The sequence below is a fragment of the Stegastes partitus genome, unplaced genomic scaffold, assembly GCF_000690725.1.
Source record: "Stegastes partitus isolate 25-593 unplaced genomic scaffold, Stegastes_partitus-1.0.2 Scaffold40, whole genome shotgun sequence".
Lineage (NCBI taxonomy): Eukaryota > Metazoa > Chordata > Actinopteri > Pomacentridae > Stegastes > Stegastes partitus.
The window spans coordinates 163,701-186,994 of NW_007577771.1; the positions used below are offsets into that span (position 1 = coordinate 163,701).

A 23,294-nucleotide genomic window follows, 5' to 3' on the forward strand; every position below is an offset into this window, starting at 1 on the left:
AGCTTTATTGAGCATGAACCTAAGCTTTATTTCTTTGCGTACATGCACTGTCACTCAGATGTTGTAAAGGAGAGGACAATTAGTGGTTTTGAAATGCAAATTGAATAATTTCCATAATCAATGACTGGCAACACTATTAGTCAATAGCACAGTAGATATTTGTTCTTTGTGCTGTCGTTTTAATCGAGAGGCACATGAAATGGGCTGCAAAGGCTGCTCTTTTACGTGTGTCACTAAGATATAAGAACACTGTCATTCCGAATACCCTTAACCCATGAGCTCTGGCTGGAAGGCATCAAGTATCACAGAAGTGTGTGTCATGGTGCCCATCGCTATCTAAACCCTGCTCAGTGCTCTCTGCTTGCCACAATTGTCCCTAGTCTGAGTGACGGCTCCTCTGGTCACTTTAATAAACAACAAGAATCTACACCTGGTTGTGCAACAAGGTACGATAGCTAGTCTACATTTTTGGCGACATCCCTGTAAATAACACAGGTTTTTGCCGTCTTTTGGAGCTTGTTGAGCCATGGTAACCACTTCTTAGATAATTTAAAAGAACAAGTTGGATGCAGAAATGCAATTATTTATTTTTTGCTAATGCTTTGCAGTGTGTATTATGTAGGAAAATGGCTTGTATGAGGGGCTTGGTACTGGCAGATGCTCAACATCAAATGACTCGGAGCAGATTAGGGGCATAAAAAACTTGATAGAGACCACCCCTACTCTGTACATTCCACAATTAGTAAGTATTAATCTGGATGACAGTTTCTTTTGGTTGTCTATGTAGTCAAGCCGCTGATTTTTTTCAAAATACCTGAGGAAAATTCCAGACTGCAAAGAAATGACTGGTGAAGTTTTGCAGACACATCAATGATGTGGTTCCCTTAGGAATGAATGGACTTCTAGTTGATGTAGTTTAGTGCAATCTGTTTGAAAGCACTTCAATAGGTTAAATTGGGTCACATTTGGTGTTTTGTAAATACATTATATTGTATTGCAGAGCAATGTATGGCCTGTTTTTGCTCGCTTGTTTTTGAAATATGCCCTATCCCAGGCTAGCGCTGCAGTGAAAACTACACACACTAAAGTATACTACAAACAGTGATACAGTTGGGAGGTTGAGTCATCAAGTTTGGTGGAATTTCAGCTGCTGCAGAGAAAGAGAGGAGCAACACATTGTTAAGGAGATTAGAGGAATAGTCAGAGGAGAGAATCCCCTTTACTTTAATCCCATATGGGTTTAAATGGAGAGGAGAAGACACTGTTTGAACATTTGTGCAACCAGGGAGACAGTTTGGTTCAAAAATGAAAGAAGAAAGAAGCCAGCATTCAGACCTGCTAAAAAAGCAAGCCAAAGAATGTTGTTAGGTGGTTATGCTGTACATTTTTTTTCTCCCCCTGTAGGCAGGAGAAAACCAGTTTGGTGTGGGACTACAAAAAATATGAAATTAAGGTGACACTAAACCCTCTGATCCCATACCTGCATGCATTCCTCAGGCAGTAAATTACAGATCTGACTTCTAACATAATCAAAAGTGATGGAACTAGGTGAATACAAAGGCATAAATTCAGTAAATATTGTAATTATGACAGTCACACCCTACATCTCCGAAGAGGATGAGCTGTAATTGAATGTGAATGTGATGCAGAGAAGCTGTAGATAGTGTTGGAATGTTAACTGCAACAAAATGTGACCTTGGCTACGTAAAATACAAAAAAAAGCTCAGTTCACAAAGTGCATTCATTAGAGAAACAAATGGAAGGTTTCAGTCCAGAGGGACATTTCTGAACAAAATGAGAATCGCTGAGCTCTGAGACTGCAAAACAGTCTTTAACTTACCGACAACTGAATGTTTGGTTCTGAGAGGAAAGAAGAAAAGTTTGATTCGAGTTGAAAAAAGTTAGGCTGTCAGGTAGAAAGCAGGAACTAATCAGTGACATTATCTTGCTGTTGTGTTTAAATGTAAAAAAGAAGCCTGATTCAAGTTCTTATTAAGAGCTAAGAAGTCACATATTTCTTAAATTCTGAGAATCTAGTGAGTCCACATCACTGTCATATGTAATGATTGTTATGCTTGTTGTAAGTTGCTGTCTCCGATTTTGGTGTTTTGTCACTGTCAGCTGTTAGGTTTTGTTAATTACAATTCATCCTGTTTTGTATGTGTACAAACACTAATGATAATTACTAATGTGTCCTCCTTCATTTTCTTCAAATGAATGATTTTCTTTTCTTCTAAAAATTAATGAAAACCCACTGAAAATGTAACTTGGTGTGTTTAAAAAGAGTGGCAAAATATAGGGAAAAAAAAAAATCTTGAAGCATTTTATACTTTGATTTCATATAGGCTCTGCATGGGAAGATCTCTACACTGTCGTAGCCAAACACTCTCACAAGAAGTCTTACAAAGTAATGTTTGAGGGTCAATTAGACCCAGGGGAAGCCTACTTTAACTACCTGCTATGATGGAAGTTCTTGTGAGCAGATGGAAGCCGGCAGATGAAATTGACTCATGCCAAGAAGGCTCAGGAGACCCGAGGAATGTGTTCTGAAGCCGAAGCGATTACCGAATGGAAGCTCAATCGAGGAAAATCAAAGATGTCATGATACTATTGAACAGGCAACGTTGTGTATATTACTCCTCGCTGAGCTCATTACATGGCAGGATGCTGTTCAGACACAACACAGGAGAGGAGACCAGGCCATATCTCAATGACCCGAGCTGTGGCAGATGAGGAGTAACTGTTGTGGCCTGTGTGCGGCCTTTTGACAACTTATCTTGTATGTAGGCATCAATAGAGTCAGTGACTGGCTGTCCACAGCAGTGGTGGTTGAACTAATTGGAGTTTAAACCGAAATAACTCGGATTCCAGCTGACATCTATGCACTTACTGGGATTTAGGGAGCGCTGCGTCAACAGTATTGTCAACCCCAGCACATGAAATAAGATGTACCTTTACTACAGGGCATCCAAGCAGAACTAATATGTAGTTTCATTTAGAAGTATTATCCAACATGTCATTAGGTTTAAACAGTGGGCAAACAAAACTTCAAAGTGTTCCAAGTATATTTGTGAGATTTTTCTTTTTCCCTGCCTGTCGTGGGCTTTTGTCTGGAGTCTCCAGGACGGCCCTACACGGTCTACAGTACTGAATAACGTGACGTAACATGGTGCCATATTTATTCCAATGAAAGCTGAAAATAGCTCTTCATACTTTTGGGCCTGGGGATCATCCTCACGAGAGCTGCTTCTCAGGCTTTTAAATTCTGAAATGTGTTTCACTGAGCCGAATGGTGAGTCATGCTGGGGCGTTGGTAATGCAAAAATGGGATCTGAAGCAGTCGAAGCCGTTCCCGGTGGCTTGTTTTAGAGAGGTTAAAGGTCCCATGTCATACCCCTTCTTTTAACAAGTCAATGTAAGTGTTGAGTTTTAAAATGTACACGAATTGTACAATTATAGCCCTGTTTTGGAATTTAAATGTCAGTGTTTGTAGCTTTAAATCTCACTGCTGTCGCCCACACCTCTGCCCACTGTGACATCACAACGGGGTGCAACCCTGATTGGCTTGTTCATAGATGAGGCACTTTGAAAGACAATTTTCAAAACTTACTTGCAGGTCTGTAGACACACTGGCAGACATATTTACTGCAACAAGTCTCACAAAATTCTGTGAGTTTACTTTTCTGCAGTTTACAAAAACACCAATGCAACTAAATCGATAAGTCCATCTTACACTCTGGTTCAAATCTATCTGTACGTCGAAGATGGTAGGGTAGGACTGGAACATCTCCAGTACATCTATACGAACAAAATGAATAATTCAGCGACTCCCTCAACCAGCCATTATATTTTATCGTGACCATCATTATGTGCTGACTGGACTGCCCCGGTGCATCAAGAAAACCCTTGTTCTGGTTATACGCAGTACTTCTGTTGACATATATTGGCTAAAGTAGCGCTGATCAAATCACCCCGCGACCTGTAAACGGTCTTGGAAAGTAGCTTAGAGGGGTTTTGGGAACTTGGTTGACCTCCTCAACAAATATTTAATGCTGCAATAAGCCAACCAAATGGTACCGAGCAGCAGCTGTCTGAAAGCAAGCTTTACATTTATTACTTCCAAATCATAAAACAAGATGTCGATAACAGCACACTGCACTTTCATGTTTACCAACCAGCCAATATGGACGCTCATGGGATACTGAAGGGAGGAAAGCAGAGAGCATGTAACATTCATGAAGCATTGGCAGTGGATATATATGGTGGGGATTTTCCCTGATAGGATACGTGCGCTTTCCAAGTTTACTTTTTAAAATATCAGATTTTTCATCCGTACGTTTCGTGCCTGCTTTTTAAATTATACATCTCATTAGTCATAATGAATCAACCCATCAATCAGGGTGACAATCAGGGCTAATTTGAGGAAATTATTGCGAGGAAAAAAAAAAAAAAAGAACGTGCACAAACCTTCATACAGAACAAGATCCCATATTAATCCCATATTGATTAATGTGCCCCTTTAGCTGTCAATCAAATGGCCAGGAACAGTTGTGACAGAGGTCATTAGAAGTGAGTTTCCTGGCTGTGGTTGTATACACACTTTATAGCAGTTTCAACTTCCTAAGGTGACTGAAAAAGGCATAAAGGGAAAGTGACAGTAAGTGTATTCATGCCTCGTCCGACGCCGTGGCAGAGCTGTAACACTGCTGCTTTGTTATCATCCCGCCATTTTCCCTTTTGCCTCTCGGACTGGAAGACTCCAACCTCGGCATCTCGCGCCGAGGAGACTGACACGCCGCTACCTTGACACGGCACCCAACGTGACAAGCAGGAACAAGGCCTCCTGTCAGCCGAGCCGAGGGCATCGGAGACCTCAATCGAGAAAAAGGTGCTGACAGGGGAGCCATTTGTAAAGAGGAGTGGAGGTAGCGACGGACGGGGGGGCCCCTTGCGAGCTGCGAACGAGCCAAACAGCGGGCTGCCACGGCGCCAGCTAACAAACTGAAGTGAAAGGCGAGCTCTGGAACTGTCTGGGAAAGTAGAGTCAGCCCCTGCCAACGACTGTAAGCTTTGAAGGCTCCAGTGTGTGGAGTCTCTCTTTACAGTGTTGTTCCAGGAAAACCTGCCGAGGACACCGGATCCGTTCGATTATATCCGCGCTGCGCTGGTGAAGAAAAATCAGCTTTATTAACACGCGTGCTGACATACAGAACCAAACGAAGCAAAAAAGGCGTAACATGATTTGACATAATGTGGCTCGCTTTCCTTGTGGCGCACATGTAAGCCTGTATACTGCAAATACCAGCAAAGCTAAGCAGCTGCTCTGCCTTGTCGCGCCTTTTTGAAGGCTTCTCCTACTGAGCCATCAAACGCCCAAAACATTTTAGCTTCTCCTATTCTGGCACTGGCCTGTCTCTCATCCTTCAAAGCCAATCCTTCAAAGATGGATTATCTTCCAATTTCTCCACCAGAAAAGCAGGAGGAGGGAAGGAGGGGGGGGTCGGAAAAAGAGAAAAGGACTAGGTGGTAAATTATTTGTTTGACTGCGTCTCTGCTGCTGCTGCTGCTGTCTGTTTTTTTGGGGGATTTTTTTTTTTTTGTATTCATTTCCTTCCTCTACCCTCTTCTCTCTCGTCTCTCTCTGACTCAACAAAGCCCTACTCAGCATCCTTGACGGGGGGAGAGATCACAGGAGTAGAGAGTAATGAGACTCCGGCTAGCTACACTTCCACTGTATCCTCTTCCTTTCTATCTCTGCCGTCTTTACTTCTCCCCCTCCTCCTCCTCCTCCTCTGCCTCCCTTCACCACACACAGTCCGTCATTGTCTAGATCTCTGCTACCTGGTGTGAAGCCGGGTGTAATTCATTAGCGAGCGAGGCTAGAAGGGCGGTCTCCCCTCGCTGAGAGAGGGGGGAAAAAAAAAAAAAAGGTGATGAAATCAAAACACCGGCTGATAGTCGAGGCCCACCCTCTTGTTTTGCTCCTTCCCATCCCCTCCACTTCCTCCTCACCCATTCTCTATGTGTCTTTCCTCCCCCCCCCATCCCAATCCACTTTGAAGTCTCTTCACTGAAGAGAGCCTGACTCAGCAGCCGCACTCTCGTCGGTTCTCTAAGACTGAGGTGAGCACCAATGTCAGGCAACCTTGACAGAGACTTACGGTGAAAGAAGCCCGGGCATGCAAATAAATTAGACGCACGCAAAGCACGTCGTCGTCGTCGTCGGCGACTACAAATCACGTATTCAAAGCGGGGGGGAGGCGGGGAGGCGACAGCGCCACACATGGATGCGCTCGCGTGAAAAAAAAAAAGAAGCACACACATGGGCACGGCGGCGGCGGCGATGCGCGCACACACACAGAAAGAGAGAAAGAGTGGGAGCTAATTCTGCCATGCCGAATGACAACGACATGGCAACAGAATTGCGTCACAGGCTGATAGCTGGAAGACAGAGAGAGAAAGGGGTGAGGAGGAGGAGGAGGAGGAGGAGGAGGAGGAGATGAGCGAAAGTGTGCATCAGAAGGAGGTGCAAAGAAAAAAAAAAGAATGCAGGAAAAGATGATTGAGGTAAGGCCGAGGCCATAAGTTATGCATTCACACCTGCTGTTTTCTTCTTCTGTATTTATGAGACTCTGTCCGGTGTAAAAGTCAAGGATCAAAGCAGAGAATCAAAGGCCTTCAGTGAATGAGGGCAGAGACCCAAGTGAGACCGACTCCCTCCTTTTACCCTCCTCCTCCACCGCTCACCTACTTCTACAGTACTACAGTTAGAAATGTGTGTTTCTCTCACTCTAACTTTCTTCTCTTAGCACCGTTTTTTTTCGGGATTCTATCGGAGCTGAAGTATTGATGCTTCCCTTAAATGCACCTTATGAAGTTTTTGACCTCTAGTCATCTAGTATCCCTGCAACATTCTAAAAATGTCTTCAAGGAAATGCTTTAATTTCACGTTGAAAGAATGTTTCGAGGAATGTTCCTATAAGACAGGACGGCTTGAACAGCCAGAGGATGCTTGGAGGATGTTGTCAAGATTATGATACATGACAACAAAAGAACACTGAAGACAAAAATGTTCCTGTTAAGTGAGACATTGATGAAGGTAGAGCTAATATTCTGGGAATGTTGCTGTTGAGAGTTGTTCTATCAAAGGTTTCCACAATGTTGCATGACAACAAAGGAAGAAAAGGAAGTGCAAGCTTAGCTCAAGCACGTATGGGGTTTGTTGTGGCTTTGGCCTGGTTTGAACTGTTAGCAAGAGGCTGCTAAAATGCACTGCACTCACTTCACTTTTTCCTTGCAACACCAATGTGATGCCATTTCAAATCAGCGACCAACACTTGATTGCAGTTGATCAGTGTTGGCATGCAGCTTCCATGTGATCAACTTATTTTTTGGCAGAAACTGTCATGTTCCCAAATGGGAGCCTTAATGAAAGTAGAGGGTCTTCAAGCTCTGCATTCACCATAACTCCAAGACAGATCAGACGATGTTGAACAAACTCCACGTGGTCCTGTTTTGTAAAGGTGCAGGGAGGGAAAAGCAGAGTTTCCAGTTCAGTTTCTTGCACATTAAAGGGTTCCCCATGTGCGTTCGTTTGATACCTCATAACAATATTCTCCAAATGGTATAATGCTCCATGTGCAGCTCTCTTTTAGTTAATGAGTTAATTAAATTGCAAATACTCATAGCAAGACTCATGCATGCTATATGGCACATTAACTCAGTGGTGAAATAGCGCTTTATCATATGTTGAATTAGTATAGAAAAGGAAAAATGTTCACTTTCTTGACATTATCAGATAGCTGTTGATGATTTAGCCACATTAAATGTCAATCCATCAGAGAAGAGCGTCCCTGCATTGCAGCTGATCTTACAGGTGCGTGGACTTTTTTTCTTAATCACAGCTTCTTAGAAAAATCTGCAGTGCTTCAGAAAGCTATTACATTAAAACAGATGATTAAAGCTGATAATAGAAACTATTAATTTGACCTTGTGCTTTGGTTCTGACAGTTAAGCAAACCCATTAATTTCCTCATTTAGCCATCCCTTTTTCCTTTTTTTTCATTATCCATAAATACATTTTGTGTTCCATTTATGTGTCCATTCGTCAAGTTAAACTTAACGCAGCATCTGCTCATAGCAACAAAGTGGTCTGGATAGGAAGTACTAATCCGCTGATGAAGGCAGCAGACATTTCTTGGCGGTTTTTGAACCAAAGGGTGGCAATTGTTTACTCTAGTCTCCTGAGGCTACAAGTAAAAGTACCAGCCATCTATTTTAAATGGTTAGAGGAGAATGAAGGAGGGAGGGAGAGAAAAGATCTATAAGACAATTAGAGGCTGGATTTCCACTTCAGTGGCAGCGGTATTTTTATGTGTATGTGTGTGTGGATGCTGTTGCCACTCGTGTATGAATGGAGAGGCTGGAAAACAATGTAGTCAGCAGCTGAAGAGATAAAAATCTGCTTCAAGGATGTGTTTTAGCTGCAACGCCAGACGTGCAAAATCTCAACTATTTCACAGTTGTTTTAAAATTTCAAACTAACTAAAAGTTCAATCAGTGCAGAGAAAGGTTTGTCTCAATATTCTGAAGTGAGAGTAAAAAATACGGTTTTTCTAAAGCAGTCATCGCTTCACAAGAACTGCATTGCAGTAGAATAAACTGGGCTTGATTCACAAGTTTGTTTTCCCTCTTTTCATCTGTCATTTGGAAAACAAAAATGTAGCTCAGCTGTTCTTTCCGTTCAGAAATAATTGTTTTCTTCTTTTGCTGGTCTAACAGCTGCCAAAGCTCCACATTTCTTGTTGTGGAAAACAATATAGGGATTGTTGTCGGCTTCGTCTCCCGGGATCAACGGGATCCCAAATGCTGGAAATCAAATTTACCTGACAACCTTTTTGAACGGAAACAAAACTTTAATATTCAAAGTTTACTTTCATGCCTCCGACGAGTGAGGTGGCTTGTATCGTTCTGACATATGCCAAGCTGGATTTTCTCCCTCTTTTCTGTTTTTTCTCCTCCCAGTTTTGTTTCTCTTCTTGACTCACATAAAACCAGGACAAATTTCTTTTTTTTGTTCCGCTTTTTGTTTCATGCATTTGAAAGCGCAGATGGGCCGAGCTGGAGTCACTGTCAGGAGGGACGAGGGGATGGATGACAATTTGTTTAACCAACAGGTTTAGTGTGTACCTTCGCTAACGTTTGATTACCTCTGCGGTCGGATCAGGAGCCGATGCTGATTGGCCCGCGATGCAGGGGGAAAAAAAAAAAAAAGTTGCAGGTGCAGAGATTGGATAGGGAAGAACACAATTGGAGCCGACAGTCCACCAGCTGTGCAGCGAAAGTAGAAATAACTGTTCCCCCATGAAACATCCGTTGAGTCAGACCATCCAAAGTCGCACTTTGTCATGCAGAGAGGAAGCATTAGAGCTGGACCACCAGCGCTCATTCCTCCTGCCAAAACGCAACAGCGGACGGTTGACAAACAGAGGCCACAACTGAACACAGAGAAGCACCGCTGAGGTACATTATTTTCCTTCCTTCTGAGGTGTCACTTTTGGTCTTTGTCACAGTGAGTGAGACAACCAGCAACAGCAATAGCCCACCTGCTTTATCTCAAAGAGACAGCGAGATTAAAAGTCAGACACCCTGCAAATTATTCAAAGTCTCAGAACTAAAAGAAGGTTGGGGAGGGGGGGGAAACAAAAACACAACTAGCGAGCCAAAGTGCTGCAATCATACTGTCTTTCTCACTCCGTCGTCTTTGCGAACACACGGGAGACTCGGCGAACTGCAAAGACAAACACACTTAGTTTGTCTCGCAGTCGGAGCCAAACGTCGAGCTCGCTTTTCCCCCAAGGTGCGTCATGTCACAAGGAGCTTATGCTCATAACAAGGAAAATCAACAAACCAGAGAGCAGAATCAGAAAACACTTGATTCGCCCGCTGCAGTAAATGAACAGGCAGACAAGCTCCATAGTAACACGACTGTCACATGGTACAGCGCAGAACCAGACATGATGCCCCCAAAAAATACGCTGCGTCCTTCCACAGATGGATTCTTGACATTTAGGAAGAAAATAACTGGAAGCCATTTGTAACCAACACTGCAGGTATCGAGTAAGTGTCCGTCTCCATCAAAATCCAAGACTTGTACTGTCTTAAAATGTCCCTTTTTTTTTTTTTTTAAATGAATGCGAGTCCAGTCAATATTTATTGTCTGAAAGGTAAGCAGGCTGTGTTGGCCGGTAGGCAGAGTGCTGCTGCTGCTCAGCTACAGCGCCGATCAATTGATCAGCCGCTCCAGTGAGCAGATCAAGTTGCTTCAGTGAGCAGATCTTCTCTTCAAACCGAGAGGCCTGTCATCAAACTAAACCATAATCAACAGCGGAGTCAAAGTGGAGGACAGGAACCAGATCTATTAGCGCCATTAACCTCGGCTTTTAACATCCGCAGGCTTAAGCCGGGTTCTGACTGCAGGACTTTTGAAGGAATTCCTCCCTGTTTTTACCCCGTCTCCTGGGAGCTCGGTCTGGATCGATGTCCGTCTGAATTATATCCCCTATCACTTACATTACTGCCACCTGTTTTGATTAATTTATCGCCTCAAAGTTGAGATAGGTTTGCCATTAAAGTGGACAAATGCCTCCTTTTTATGCCGCACCACAGGCCTCTTATCTCATTTTACTAATTGTACTTCCTCAACCTCTTTCCTCGACTCCTCTGTTCTTGTTTTAGTTCCTCCCACCAGAGGAGTCTAGATACATCACTCACAGCAGCTCCACCAACAAGCCTCCTCGATCCTCTCTCCTTAAGATGCATTTTAGGAATTGAGACACTCTTTGTCATGATAATGCACCAGCAGAGATTTCTGGGTCAGGACGGAGACAAAGAAATGAGTGAAATGAGATCAGCCTATGGTTGTGCAGCTAAAGGAGGCTAATTGTTGAGGCATGTTACAAGTCATAGAAGAAGGCTCAAAGTACAGGTTGGTGTACAGTATTACTTTTATGTTTGTATTGTCAAAATCTATGAAAATATTGCTGAAATTACAAAAATGAACAATGCACATGTCTAATGTAAACAACCAGTAAAAACCTTCAGCTTTAAATAGCCAGGAGAATTTCCACTTTCTTAGTTTTTTTATGACAGAAGACTGTTAAAATGCATTTATGATTCATGATTTCACACATATTCCATTTTTATTCATTAGATGAAACTGTTAAATCCGAGTGTGATGCTGCACATATTTTTAGAAAATTAGACACAAATGGTAACAACAGGAAAACGAAGCACTGGTTCTGTAGTATTCATTTGCTAAATGAGAAATGAGGGGCAACATGAATAAGATAAATGTTGAATAAATTTGATTTTATTAGTTATACGCATTGGTAATCCTACTATAAAATTGTTATTATTATATATTAAATAATAAATACAATTACAAATGTAAAATGTCATTTATTAAGCATTAAAAGTCCAAAATATACACATGATCTAATGTAAACTTAGACCTAGAAGTGAATGTTAATCATAGAAATGAGATGGTGATTTTACATAATTTCAAAACCAACTGGATGAATTTAATGACACTTGCTGTAAATGTGGAGCCTAAACAAAGTCAGAACATTAAAACTTGACTTTCTTTAAACCTGAGAGATGAAGGTCTGTGTTCTCTGAGTGGACTTCTAGTCGTAGCAGCGTAGATTTAATACAAACATTAAGCCGCTGTCTTCAGAAATTTGAGCATCAAAACAGGAATTTCTTGCATTTCTGTTTATTTTTATAAACGTTAAATTATGAATTTGAGCCTTTTTTGCATGAGTTCATATTCGAAAGTCTTTAGTTGTGTAAAATCAAGCTCAAGATTGTGGCACCCTTAGTAATCTAAACCGGTTTTTTCATTTTAAGTATTAGAACCGAACGTATTACAGCAACGATTATGGATAAAATTGTGTTTTTCTGATCATCTTTAAGTGTGTAGATGAAAAGACTGTAGAGAAGTTCTATTTGCAAGGATTTATTTTTGTTGTTGTTGTTGGACATTTTGTAGAGAACACAGGTTTGGACATTTCTCTGGTTCATCAATTAAAAACAAACATTTAAAGTCAAAGTGCTTTAAGGCACAAAGTTGTTTCTGATCTGTCACAAATATATATATAGTTATAAAATTACAAAAAAAGTGCACAAAAAAACAACTTCTAATGCAAACAGACAGAAAAACTGAATATTCATTCATTCATATATGTAAATTAGTTGCTTATTGGTTGTTTGACAGTAATATTTTCACTCTATTGCATTTACACAGGTCTTGTGTCAGCATCCACTGTTCTAGAAAGACGCATAAAGTTGATCTTCACTTTAAACGCTATCGTCTCATCTTTTAATGACTTTACCTGGAAGCCATTTTTACTCCAAACTTGGGTCTGAATATCCACAACCCACTCAAACCTTGCCATACAGTCCATACACTTCCCTCCCTACAAATTAAATCCATCACACCTGTCTTTACCTCCCACAAATTCAAATTCACACGTGCGCTTACTCACATCCCAACTTGAAAGTGACACATCCTTCGCCCGTTACCAGCCGCATCTTCCAGCCTCTCTTTGCCGACGGGGCGACAAGTCATGCCCCGTCCTGAGTGACAACATGCAGGGAGACGAGCTGGAATAAATCAAACGGCGCGGCGTGTTGTGTCACAGCCGGAGAGTCAAACAGTGGCTCGGTTTCCCACTGCCGCGGCGCTATACGGTGCGTTATCCTGACAAGCGAGAGGCCTGCGCGACCAGCAGCATGTCGAAAAGAGTCATACGAGGACGGCTGCTCCCCAGTGATGAAAACTAACATACTGTCGTTGCGTCATGCTGCCGTGGCAGACCCTTTAGCTCAGAGCGTGTAAAAGACAGAAGCGGGACCGCGGTGAATATCTGACGGAAAGAGCGGCGTTGGAGAGAGCCACGGGCGGAGCTGCGCCTTTTTAAAACATTAAGCGCCCGTAGCTGTGTCACCTATGTCACGCCGAAGTGAGGAGAGGGTGTATATTGGGGGAGACGTGGGTGCCGCCTGAGGCCTGCACAGGAGTGAAGTGATACACAGAAGGGAAAAAAAGTCGGTCATTGTCTAAATGTAGGAGGACAGATTTTTATGTTTTTTTTTGTTTCTTTTGGTAATTGTTTGGAGGAGGGAGAGAGAGAAAAAAAAAACTGACAATGATGGATGGTTATATTGAAACAGTGCTTTCAAAGATTCTGCCTTCAGCTTAAACAGTAATTTTTTTTCACGGTCATGTATCTCAGCTAAATAATAGTTGGGAGTGAAAAGGCAAAAACAAACAAGGAATTAGTTGATGATTAAGGCTGTGTCTAGACGGTGGTAAAGAATACAGCCCATTCAATAAGCCCTTGTCAGCGCAGTTAAATCAAACAGAAGAGACGAATAATAAAATCAGGCAAAAATTGGCATGTAGCGTTTTGTCAATCACACGTGTGTTGCTTTTTTTTGTCTGGCGTATTTTGACACTCCGTCCCAGAGTTTGTTGGGAAGCGGGATGAAATGTTTGCCGTTGCTGATAACTGCAGCGTTGTAAAATGTCAAATGTTGTCTAATCGCATTACGCACCACTCTGCAGAGTTGTGGCGCCCGATAAGCCTTGGAGACAAACAATCTATAACTCGCGCGGCATCACCGGATCTTGTTTCATCATCTCGCCGGCACCTGAAACATTCACCTCCCCCCTCTCCTTCCGTCGGGTGGTACGGCTCGAGGGGCGGCGGTGGTGTCGTGTCAGTCGCATCGGCATCACGTTTTGTAGAGATATTCGTAGTTTGAAGGGGATGAGGAAAGACAAAGGAACGAGTCTGTAGTTTTTTAAAGAAGCTAAATTTGGGTGATGTTTCAATTGTTGTTCATTTCTTCCATTTAACCGCTTTTCTTTTGGACTGTTTTATCCCCGTTTCACCTCTTCTACGAGCAAAAATCTGGTCTGGAACCTTTTATTTGTGATGGAAATTCACTATTTCATGTCACTGGTTTCCCTATTATTTCACTGCTGACACTATATATTATTCTTTTGCACATTTCCTGTGCTCTCTTGTTTTCTGTAGAGGTGTGTCTCTCATCCACTCTTGTTTGTATCAGGTGGCCAGGCTGACCTTGATGCTTTGGAGCGCACAGGAGGCCCTTTTTTGTCGAAGGCCCACACAAATAATGTTGTGGAGGCCTTGGAGTGCTTCGCTGGTGGAACGGACAAGCTGAACCCTAACTCTTCTCCAAACTTCCTTATAAGATTCAGTGTGACTTTATGTCTTTGAATCTCGTATGTACAGTGAACAACTCTGGTGGACACTTTCTAAATTTACTTTTTGTAGTATTTTTCACAGTAACGTGACTGACATTTTGCAGTTAAAGTGTGAATGGCTACAATTAGCACCCAGAACAGTGAATGCTGTTGCCAAGCCATGCAAAGCATATTAGCGCTAAAGGCTAGCATTAGCAAGAGATATTAAAACTCAGCGATTTTCTCATCCAGACTTGTTATTTATCCTGCTTTTCTTTTAATCCCCATGCAAAGTGTTATTTGTGTTGCATCACATGCATTTCCACATGACATCACATGAGGTGGTGCACTGCTCCGATTTGCCCCATATAGTGCAAGATGTGCCATTTTTTAGTAAAATCAGTTCCAGAATCAGTTAGGATTTGATAAATTCTGTCGCGTGATCGCAGCGTAACCTCTCTGATCACACCAACACACACATTAACACCTGGAAGCTGCTCGGTACAACAACAGTCCGACCTGCAGGCCGCAGAGCAGCTCCACATGGAGCAGGTGAGGCTAAGGGTGTCATGGAGGAGGGGGGGTCTGAGAACCCAGGTGTGGACACAGACACAGAACGAAAGGGGGCAGACAGACTCAGGGAACCCAGGCTGGGGGAATGTAGGCTGGAGACAGAGCAGAGAATGGCAGAACCATGCAGGAGGAATGGTCTGGAAGCTTGTGGTGCAAAGAACAGAGGCTTTTATAGGAGCTGTGGTGATTGTGGGCAGGTGAGTCCAGAGCTGCAGCTGTGGGTGGTTGTCCTGATTAGTGCTGAGATGCACAGGGGCAGAGAGGGAGAAGATTCAAATGATCAGGATCATCATCAAGCTCTGCAGAAGCCTGATAACGATCCTGATCATTTGAATCAGGTGTGTTGGAAGAAGGAAACATCTAAAACATGCAGGATTGTGGCCCTCGGGGACCAGGATTGCCCACCCCTGGCCTAGGGGGTCATGACAAAGGGCCTTTCTCAAGGGCAACAATGTGTTGTCAGTGAGGGAGGGGGGCACTTTTCCCCACCCAGCTCCTTACAAAATGTCAGCTGTTATTTTTGCAATTTTCAAAGCAGAGTTTACATCCTGCACAGCAAGAAGGACAAATGTTCACAGCACTGCCGCCACAACTTTTCATAAATAAAGTTTCATGCATGTGACAGCGAATTGATGTGTGTGGAGGTTTTGCCTGGGGAGAACGTAAACCAAATTCATCAAAGGGGGAAGCTGGTGCATGTACAGTATGTTGTATAATGTAGCATGACTGCAGAGGAAGGATGCAGGGGGAAAACAATGATGGAAATAGTTTTTTTTTTTCTTCTTCTTTGCAGCCCTGCACAATATGTACTGCGCATACATCCGTCCATGCTGATGATCAGCACCGGCTACACATGTCAAACCTGTTGTTTTGTGGAGGTGTAAACAAATGCTGTAATCTCGCATTGAGCCGGCGCTCGCATGTGCAGAGAAAGCCCATTGTATAACAAGTCTGACTGGAGCAGTGGGTGTTAGTGTGACGAGCGACATGACAGGGACAGAGGTGGATACAAATGGTCAGATACGTAGTCCGAAAAGAGGCGCGCGCACATCGCACATGTCTCTTGGCAGCAGATCAAACGTGGGAGGACTGTAATCCCGCGTGGAGTCACTGAGAAGAAAAAGCAGCAGAATCTCTTGACAGCAGAGGAAAAAGGCAGAAAACAAAGAGAGGGATGGAGCACTGGCGCAAAAACAAGCCCTGCCAGGAACTAGAGCTTCAAGGCCTTCAGATGGGGGGGAAAAAAATAAAACATAGAAATCTGACTCAATACAGAGGGAATTATTTAAAGGATAATACAGATGGAGAGGGGAGAAAGGAAGCTGAGACAGGGGGGTAAAGGAGTTGGTCGGGAAGAGGAGAATGGAAAAACTGGGGGGGGGGAGAAGGAATAATTGAAAGACGGAGGAGTAAAGAACAAAAAAATCTAGGGCAGCAAGAAGCTCTAATGCAGCTAAGTTGTGACCCTCCCTTGCTGGATAATTAGCATGGTAGCGCCCTTAAACAAGGCATTTGCTACCCTGGAGCTACGCACTGTCCGGCAGCTCAAGGCTGCGGGTGTGCTGGGCAGCTCCCATGTGACCTGCTGCCGATCCCTGCAGCAGCTTCCCCCCACAGGCTACGGCTGTAAATAACAATATACTCTTACAGCTGCGGTATGCAACCCCAGTCACAACGGTGCTTTATCAATGTGTGTTTCTTGGACCTCAGCCTTGGATGAACTTTTCAAAGATTTCTAGTGCACTTCTTGGTTTGTTAGGATAGCTTAGCTTGTGTGGGTGCAGCTCGCTGCTGTGTAACAACAAGGGGAGGCTGGGATGTGAGGACGGCGCAGCAAACGATGCAAGAAAACATCGACGGCACACGACAGTGAGACCAAACCTGTATGCAAAACAGTTGGTGAGCTTGTCCTTGATCTCCAATAACATATGTTGTTAGTTTTTTTTAATTCCGGCTTCACTCACATTCATTAATTTGGACGTTACGAATCTGAAAAATGACAACATAATAAGATTATATCTGCACAGTATAATTCCACTCAAAGTTGATAAATGATTATATTGAATTATCTTTTCTTCTAGTTCCCAAGGGCGGCACACATCATCAAAGCATCTCTTTCTACCGGCTCATGTGGGGGAGAGCTTGCTACCAACTAGTCTGTTAAAGAGAGGAACTGCCTCTGATTTTAACATCCTCTCTGTTGTCGTCAGGCACAGACTGGAGATCGGTAGGTTTGGGAATTTTCCTGGTTTATTTATTTTCTTCCTCCCATGCCCAGCAATATATAACCTATATGAAAATACTTCCCCGTAGCTGCAGCAACACAGCTGGAGGAATCTGTAATAGCAGGTCATTGCCATCACAGCTGAAAGTATGTAGCACCCAGGCAGGTGGTATCCAGCACTCCTTTGCCGAAACATGGATAGAAAGTGAAATCCTTCTTGCCGGCATTGCAGACAAGGTGAGCTAATCAAAGAAAAACTGTTTTGCTGGCTGATGTCACAAAGATATCACGGATTTATTTGAAGTTTGCAGGTGATGGAAACAAAATTAGTTGGTTAGTGGTCGTAAAAAATGTCCTCCAACACCGTCATGCTGCACCAATAGGCGGTTTTGTCATTGGTACAGTGGATGATATAGTTCACAGTGTCCTCAAATGACACGCATCCAGTGTAGCCTACCTCGTACACTGCATTTAATGCTGCCGGTGGATCTTGAACTTTAGTTTGATGATGAGATGCATCCTCTCACATCGCATTCAATTTCAGGCTCTTTTGATGTCTATTGGAGACTTTATAAAATTTCACCCTTGAGTGTTAATTTGTATTCAGGGAGCACATTATACCTAAAATCTAATTTCTTTCTGGGTCAGCAGATCTTTGGGGTATCAATTTTTAGTCCGAATTTCTGATTGATCCTGCTAAGATGGGATTCCTTCAGAATAACATCTTTGTCTGGTGTAACTTCAATAGACTTGTCAGATAAGAAGGAGAAAAAAAAAGAAGTGTGTTTGTGTATGTGTGAGTGGGTGGGGAGGGGATAGAGGCAGAACATAATGGCACCGGAAGGTTGTGTGGGCATAACATGTGCTTGGCTGTGTGTGGGTAATGTATTCCTGACACAACAATGGTGGTCTGTGTGTGTCTACACAAGGTGTTTGATGAGGTCCTAATGTGAGTAAATTAATAAAATAACCAGGTGGATGGAATGGACTGTTTTCCTTCTGACTGATAGATCTATATGCCACAGATGTACACATGTGTATGTTATTTCACTCGGACCAGATAGATGTGTTTAAATGATATATGTGACATTTCCCCAAGGAGACCCATTTTAAAAGAGTAATCCATTTTTTGTCACAAACCACTGAGACCAAACACAATGAAAAGCACTCACTCATTGTCTTTCACCTTAATTAAGCCATCCATCACTGGCTGTCTGATGCGAGGGAATAGTCCGGGGCAGAGGCATGAGCAGACAGTGGGAGTAAACTCCCACCAAGCTCTATAGTGTGGGCATCATTAAAAGTAAAACAAACCCTCCGAGAGGCTGTTTTTGCAGCGAAATTCCTTGGGAGTATTTGTTGTCCTGTGTGCTTGGAGGTGTTTGCGCGAATGACAAACAGTCCAGCAGGGATCTGAACCAACAAGCAGACAATCAAATAGGAAGGAAGGAGAGAAATAGATGATTGTGGCGTCACTCTTTTGTGTGTTTCCTTCCCTGCCAGTCATCCGCTGTCGAAGCTGCTTCTGTTTGTTTACGGCCACCTGCTTGGATGGGACACAAATATGTCTCCTTGTGGACACAGTGCTACAATGTCAAACACAGATAATCAAACATACATGGACAGACATTGGTAGAAAGAGGACATGTGCACACACAGACAATGTCTGAGCTTTGTAGTTGAAACTCCCCGGAGAGTTTATCTTGTTTTCCCATGAGAGACAGTCCTCGCTGCCTGCCACTGATCTGATCAAAGCAAACCAGAGTAGATTTTGCTGAATGTAGGTCTCGAATTTGTCAAATCACTATTTCCAACTGCTGCTGCTGCTTGTGTTTCTCTTACCCCGTCGAAACTTGTCACTCACTATTACTGAGCAATGAACCCAGACAAAGCACAGCAGGTGTGAGCGGAGAAGTAAGTAAAGGTGAATGTGAATGAACGCGTGGGTATGTGTGTGTCGGTGAAGGGGGGAAGCATGCTTTTAAATTCATTCTTTCAAGGTCTGAGCATCATATCCGACCATTCAAACATGTCAGCTGTCACACACGACTCCATCGTCGTTTCATCCATGAAAGATCACTGGTGACTTGAGGCATCATCCATATTCAAAACAGGCCAGGTATAGAGGTCACAACAAAGTTTGTTGCTGAATGTTGTCTCAGTCTGCCTCCTACGTTCTCTGTCACTTTACATATTATCGATCCGACGCGATCGGGAGATGATTCAAAAGATGTCATGTTAAATGTATCTGGAACACACATAAATTAAATCGGAAAAAAAAGCACAACTTAAAGTATGCAGCGGTGCCAGCAGCTCTGAGAGGCTGAAATTAGGCACAGCGGGGCTTTGAGCTAAATGCTAACATGCTCACAATGACATGCAGATGCAATGTTTACGCTGCTCATAATCTCAGTAACAGTCGACTAAACCGACGGGGATCTTGCAAGTTTTTGGGCATAAGCGTGGACAAATTTCAATTTTGGCCTGATGACTGCACAAAGGGAAAAGTCAATAACCAAAGTTAATAAAATTCATCCTGAGGGGGGCCATGAATGTCTTATTAAATGTCATGGCCATCCATCCAATAGATGCTGAGAGATTTCAGTCTGGACCAGTGGTTAACCCCCACAAGGACTGACATCCATCGCCACTGGTGTGGTTGATTAAAATGTCTATTTCTCATCATTAATCTAAGCTTTCATTGTGGGAAAATTAATTCACGTGGTGGCACCGCTTTTACATAAGCCCTAATAGGTTCTTAAACAGTAATTAATGCTTTATTAATGGTCAAAACATTGATGTATATTTAATAAATTTAAGTTAGTAATTAATTTGCTCAATTTAGGTCATCAAATTGCAAACAAACCCATAAGTTTAGTGTAACCATGATGCTATCTAGGCGCTTGGCCCTTTATTGACCGTATATTAATGACTTACTACCATTTATAACTGTGGATTTAATGGTGTATTAGACACACCTTAAAGGTCATGAGTCTGTTACTTGCTAATGCCATGTCAAGTCTAATTTAAAATGTCAATGAGTGACTTAATAAAGGGTGTTCCTCATCAAGTCCGCACTGAATTGAGAAAGAGATGCAATGCATAAAAAATGTTAAGTGATTCTGTTCTGGATGGTTTTACTCATGGAGGGATTCATAATGAAGGAAATGTTTAAGTCAAAGATAAACCAAGGCTTGCACGCCTTACCCAACAATGGCACCATTGGGGTTTGTGTTCATTTCTCATACTGAAAGGTCGGCAAATTCATTTAGAATAACAATAACCGCGTTTTTGCTGCTGTCGTGCTAAAAGTTCCACAGTCCCCCGACTTCTTGATTTCCCTGCAGAGTCGTGCTTCATTGGAGAGCGGTGCGATATGGGCGTCAAGCCATATGCACACCTATGACCGTATTAACCTAGCCAAATGTTCACTAGCCACCAGAGTGAGATAATACCACCCAGGCCCTTTTTTCGCTTTCAAAGCTCAGCACTTATGGGATAATCTGGAAGCGCAAAAACCCCACATAGGCACTGATCCGCGGACAATATGGGAGGGGAGTGGGGAGGTAGATGTAAAAGGGTAAAGGTCACTCGTTCATCAATTTGTTATCCTGTAAGCGACACCACTGGAGGGTGTTCATGCCATCCTTTTTCTGCCTACCTCTCTGTTATATACTCCCACACATATCCTACGTAGCATACCTGAAGATACGTGTGGGTGTTGGAATGTAGCATAAACTACGCTTGAAGATTAAAATTGCACTGGTTAGGTACAAGCCAGAAAAATTGTATGAAGGCAATGAATGCATGAATACAAGCGAGCAAACTGAATAATTCCTGTGAGCATCACCGGAAGCAGCAAGGACAAATTGTCCTAAATTTAAACACACTGTAGAATCAAGAACTTCGAAATCCAACAAATTGAAACTTGCATTACCTTACTTGCAGGTCAATCCGGGCGGAGCACGCTGGAGGAAGACAGTCGCCGCTGTGCAGTCGGCGTTGCATCGAAGATCCGCTCGTTTCGTTGCTTCAGGAACGCAGAGGCAGCATTGGCACCGTCTTGCAAGTAAAAGGGGGCGAAGCTGCCCAAAGATTGAACAGTCATCAAAGGAGAGTCAGCTTTGGCCGCTAACAAAAGGAAAAGTGTGTGGAAAAGAAAAGCCCCTGTAGTTACTAGGCCATTGCTACAAAGGAGAAAGCCCTCCTGTTGTGTGAGCAAGGAAAAAAAAAAAACTACAAAAAAAAACAAAACAAGGAAGCCCCTCTATCTATTTATCTCATACGGTCCCTGAAATAACAGAAAATGGTTTGTATAAATTGCCGTTTTACATAATGGCAAACATCTAATGTAACTGAGAATGCACACATTGAAAGAATAATAAGACTTTTGAAGCATTTACGTTTCAAATAAAAGTCTCTTAGTGTCTTTTGTGACTGTGACAAAGAGAAGGAAGGTGTTTGTGTTCTTAATAATGAACCTGCAGAATACAGTTTCAAATTATTGCTTTTTTTTTTTAAGTGTTTGGTTGCCTAAAGACGTCCTGTTATCTTTAAGAAGGTGTTAAATTGTCATTGATGTAAACAATAGTTTGCTAGGATCCATACTGACTAAAGACCCTGTTGGTTTCACTCTCAAATGGTCTCTTATCAAATTTAAAACTTAAAAAAATGGTCGAATTTGGTGCGTCAATACTCTGGGATGCTTTCTGCAATAAACCTGTTTGTCTGCTCCTTACAGAACAGTGAGGGAATCCAGGAAACTTTCACACTTAATGAAAATCACTTGGTATTTAGGGGATTCTGAGCACTGAATTACTTAAATTACACAAGATGCAATGAGCGATTTGTCTTGGCACAAATCTACGAAAGGTATTCATCGAGGAGCGGCGCTTCAATTTGTTGATGCAAGGAATAATTATGTCTGCTGCCATGAGAAAACTTCTAAAAGACCGATTTTCCAGTTAGATATACTGGAGCACATAAACCTGCTATGCCAACTATTGTATCTCTGTTAAACTTTCACTTTTGTTCACCTTTTATTATGCATGCAGCTACATCTGTTTGCTAAATAATTGGCATTGCAACACAGAAAAAGAGGAAACTGGAAGCAGGCACTGCAGTTGTATGAAATACTATCATCCCTTCCTTTGAGGGACCAAATTCATCAGTCTGGAGTAATGCTAAGCTGCAAGAAGGCAGCTAACTCATGTTGATAATCCAACAGTCTAATGGGGGAAAGCGACCACCAGGGGGTTTTGGCGTAAGCAGTTTCTTTAGTCGTATTTAGAATCCTGTGTGTGGTTGAATTGTTGAAGCACTTAAACAGCAAAACACTGCAGGGATTGAAGACATGATCGTGCACTTTTAAGATATTCAAAGCCTGCACTGCAGCTGGCAGTGTAACACAAAGAAAAGGAGCCTTTAAGATTCAACAATGGACACAAACTGCCTCCTAAAGTGAGACTTGACTTCGGCTTTACTTAAAAGTTCAAGATGCCAGAGGTTTGCTTTTGAGATTTCAGCGGTACGTCAAAAGACGGCGACGACCTCCGCCTCATGTGCTGCTTATCGGGAGATTCTCATTCCTGTTGTGTTGGTGAAAATCATTTGTTTACCATCAAGTGCCTTCAATATTTACCACAAATACTCAATGCAAGGTCAAGATATTGTTAAGATTTCCTTTCCCTGCAGCAGACGCAGCCACTTCACTGGCGGAGCTCTCGGAAGCCACCACTTGTTTTGATCAGTGTTCAGCTCCATCTATTAGAGGATCCGTCTATGAGGTCATTGTAGAGTGTTGCCCAGTAAATTACCTCAGTACCATGAATTCAGACGTCCTGAACTCCTGAAGGATTTGCATGAAATTACTCAACCAGCTGATACAGGATTGTCTCTGACAATAGAGGCTGTTCGACCAAGGAGATTTGATAATCTGGCACTGGTTATCTATCATGGAAGTACAAGAGTGAGTGAGTGAGTGAACGTGTCTATTGTTTCCCACTGAGCCGGGTCCAAGGCTTTTCGGAAGGCTATAATCAGAGATAGTGCAAAGGGAGAAGATTAATTTCTCAAAATACGTGTAAGGATAATTAACCCTCGCACGGCTGGGGGAAGCTAACAACACGTAGCTGTTACAGTGGCAGCCACAGCATTAGTTGTGTTGGTAGAATACGCCTGACATTTTTTTTTTTTTTTAACAAACCTAGCACAGAGTAC

General features: G+C 42.7%; 1 long non-coding RNA gene across 1 annotated transcript in view; it reads left to right on the forward strand.

Annotated features, from left to right (window-relative positions):
- The window catches only part of LOC103374396 (uncharacterized), a 21,807-nt gene extending 6,690 nt beyond the window's left edge, over window positions 1-15,117 (forward strand). Inside the window, exons 2-3 of the long non-coding RNA XR_521125.1 lie at window positions 2,538-2,543; window positions 14,982-15,117. This is a non-coding gene — a long non-coding RNA (uncharacterized LOC103374396). The remainder of the gene's footprint in view (window positions 1-2,537; window positions 2,544-14,981) is intronic.
- The last annotated feature ends 8,177 nt before the right edge of the window (window positions 15,118-23,294 follow it).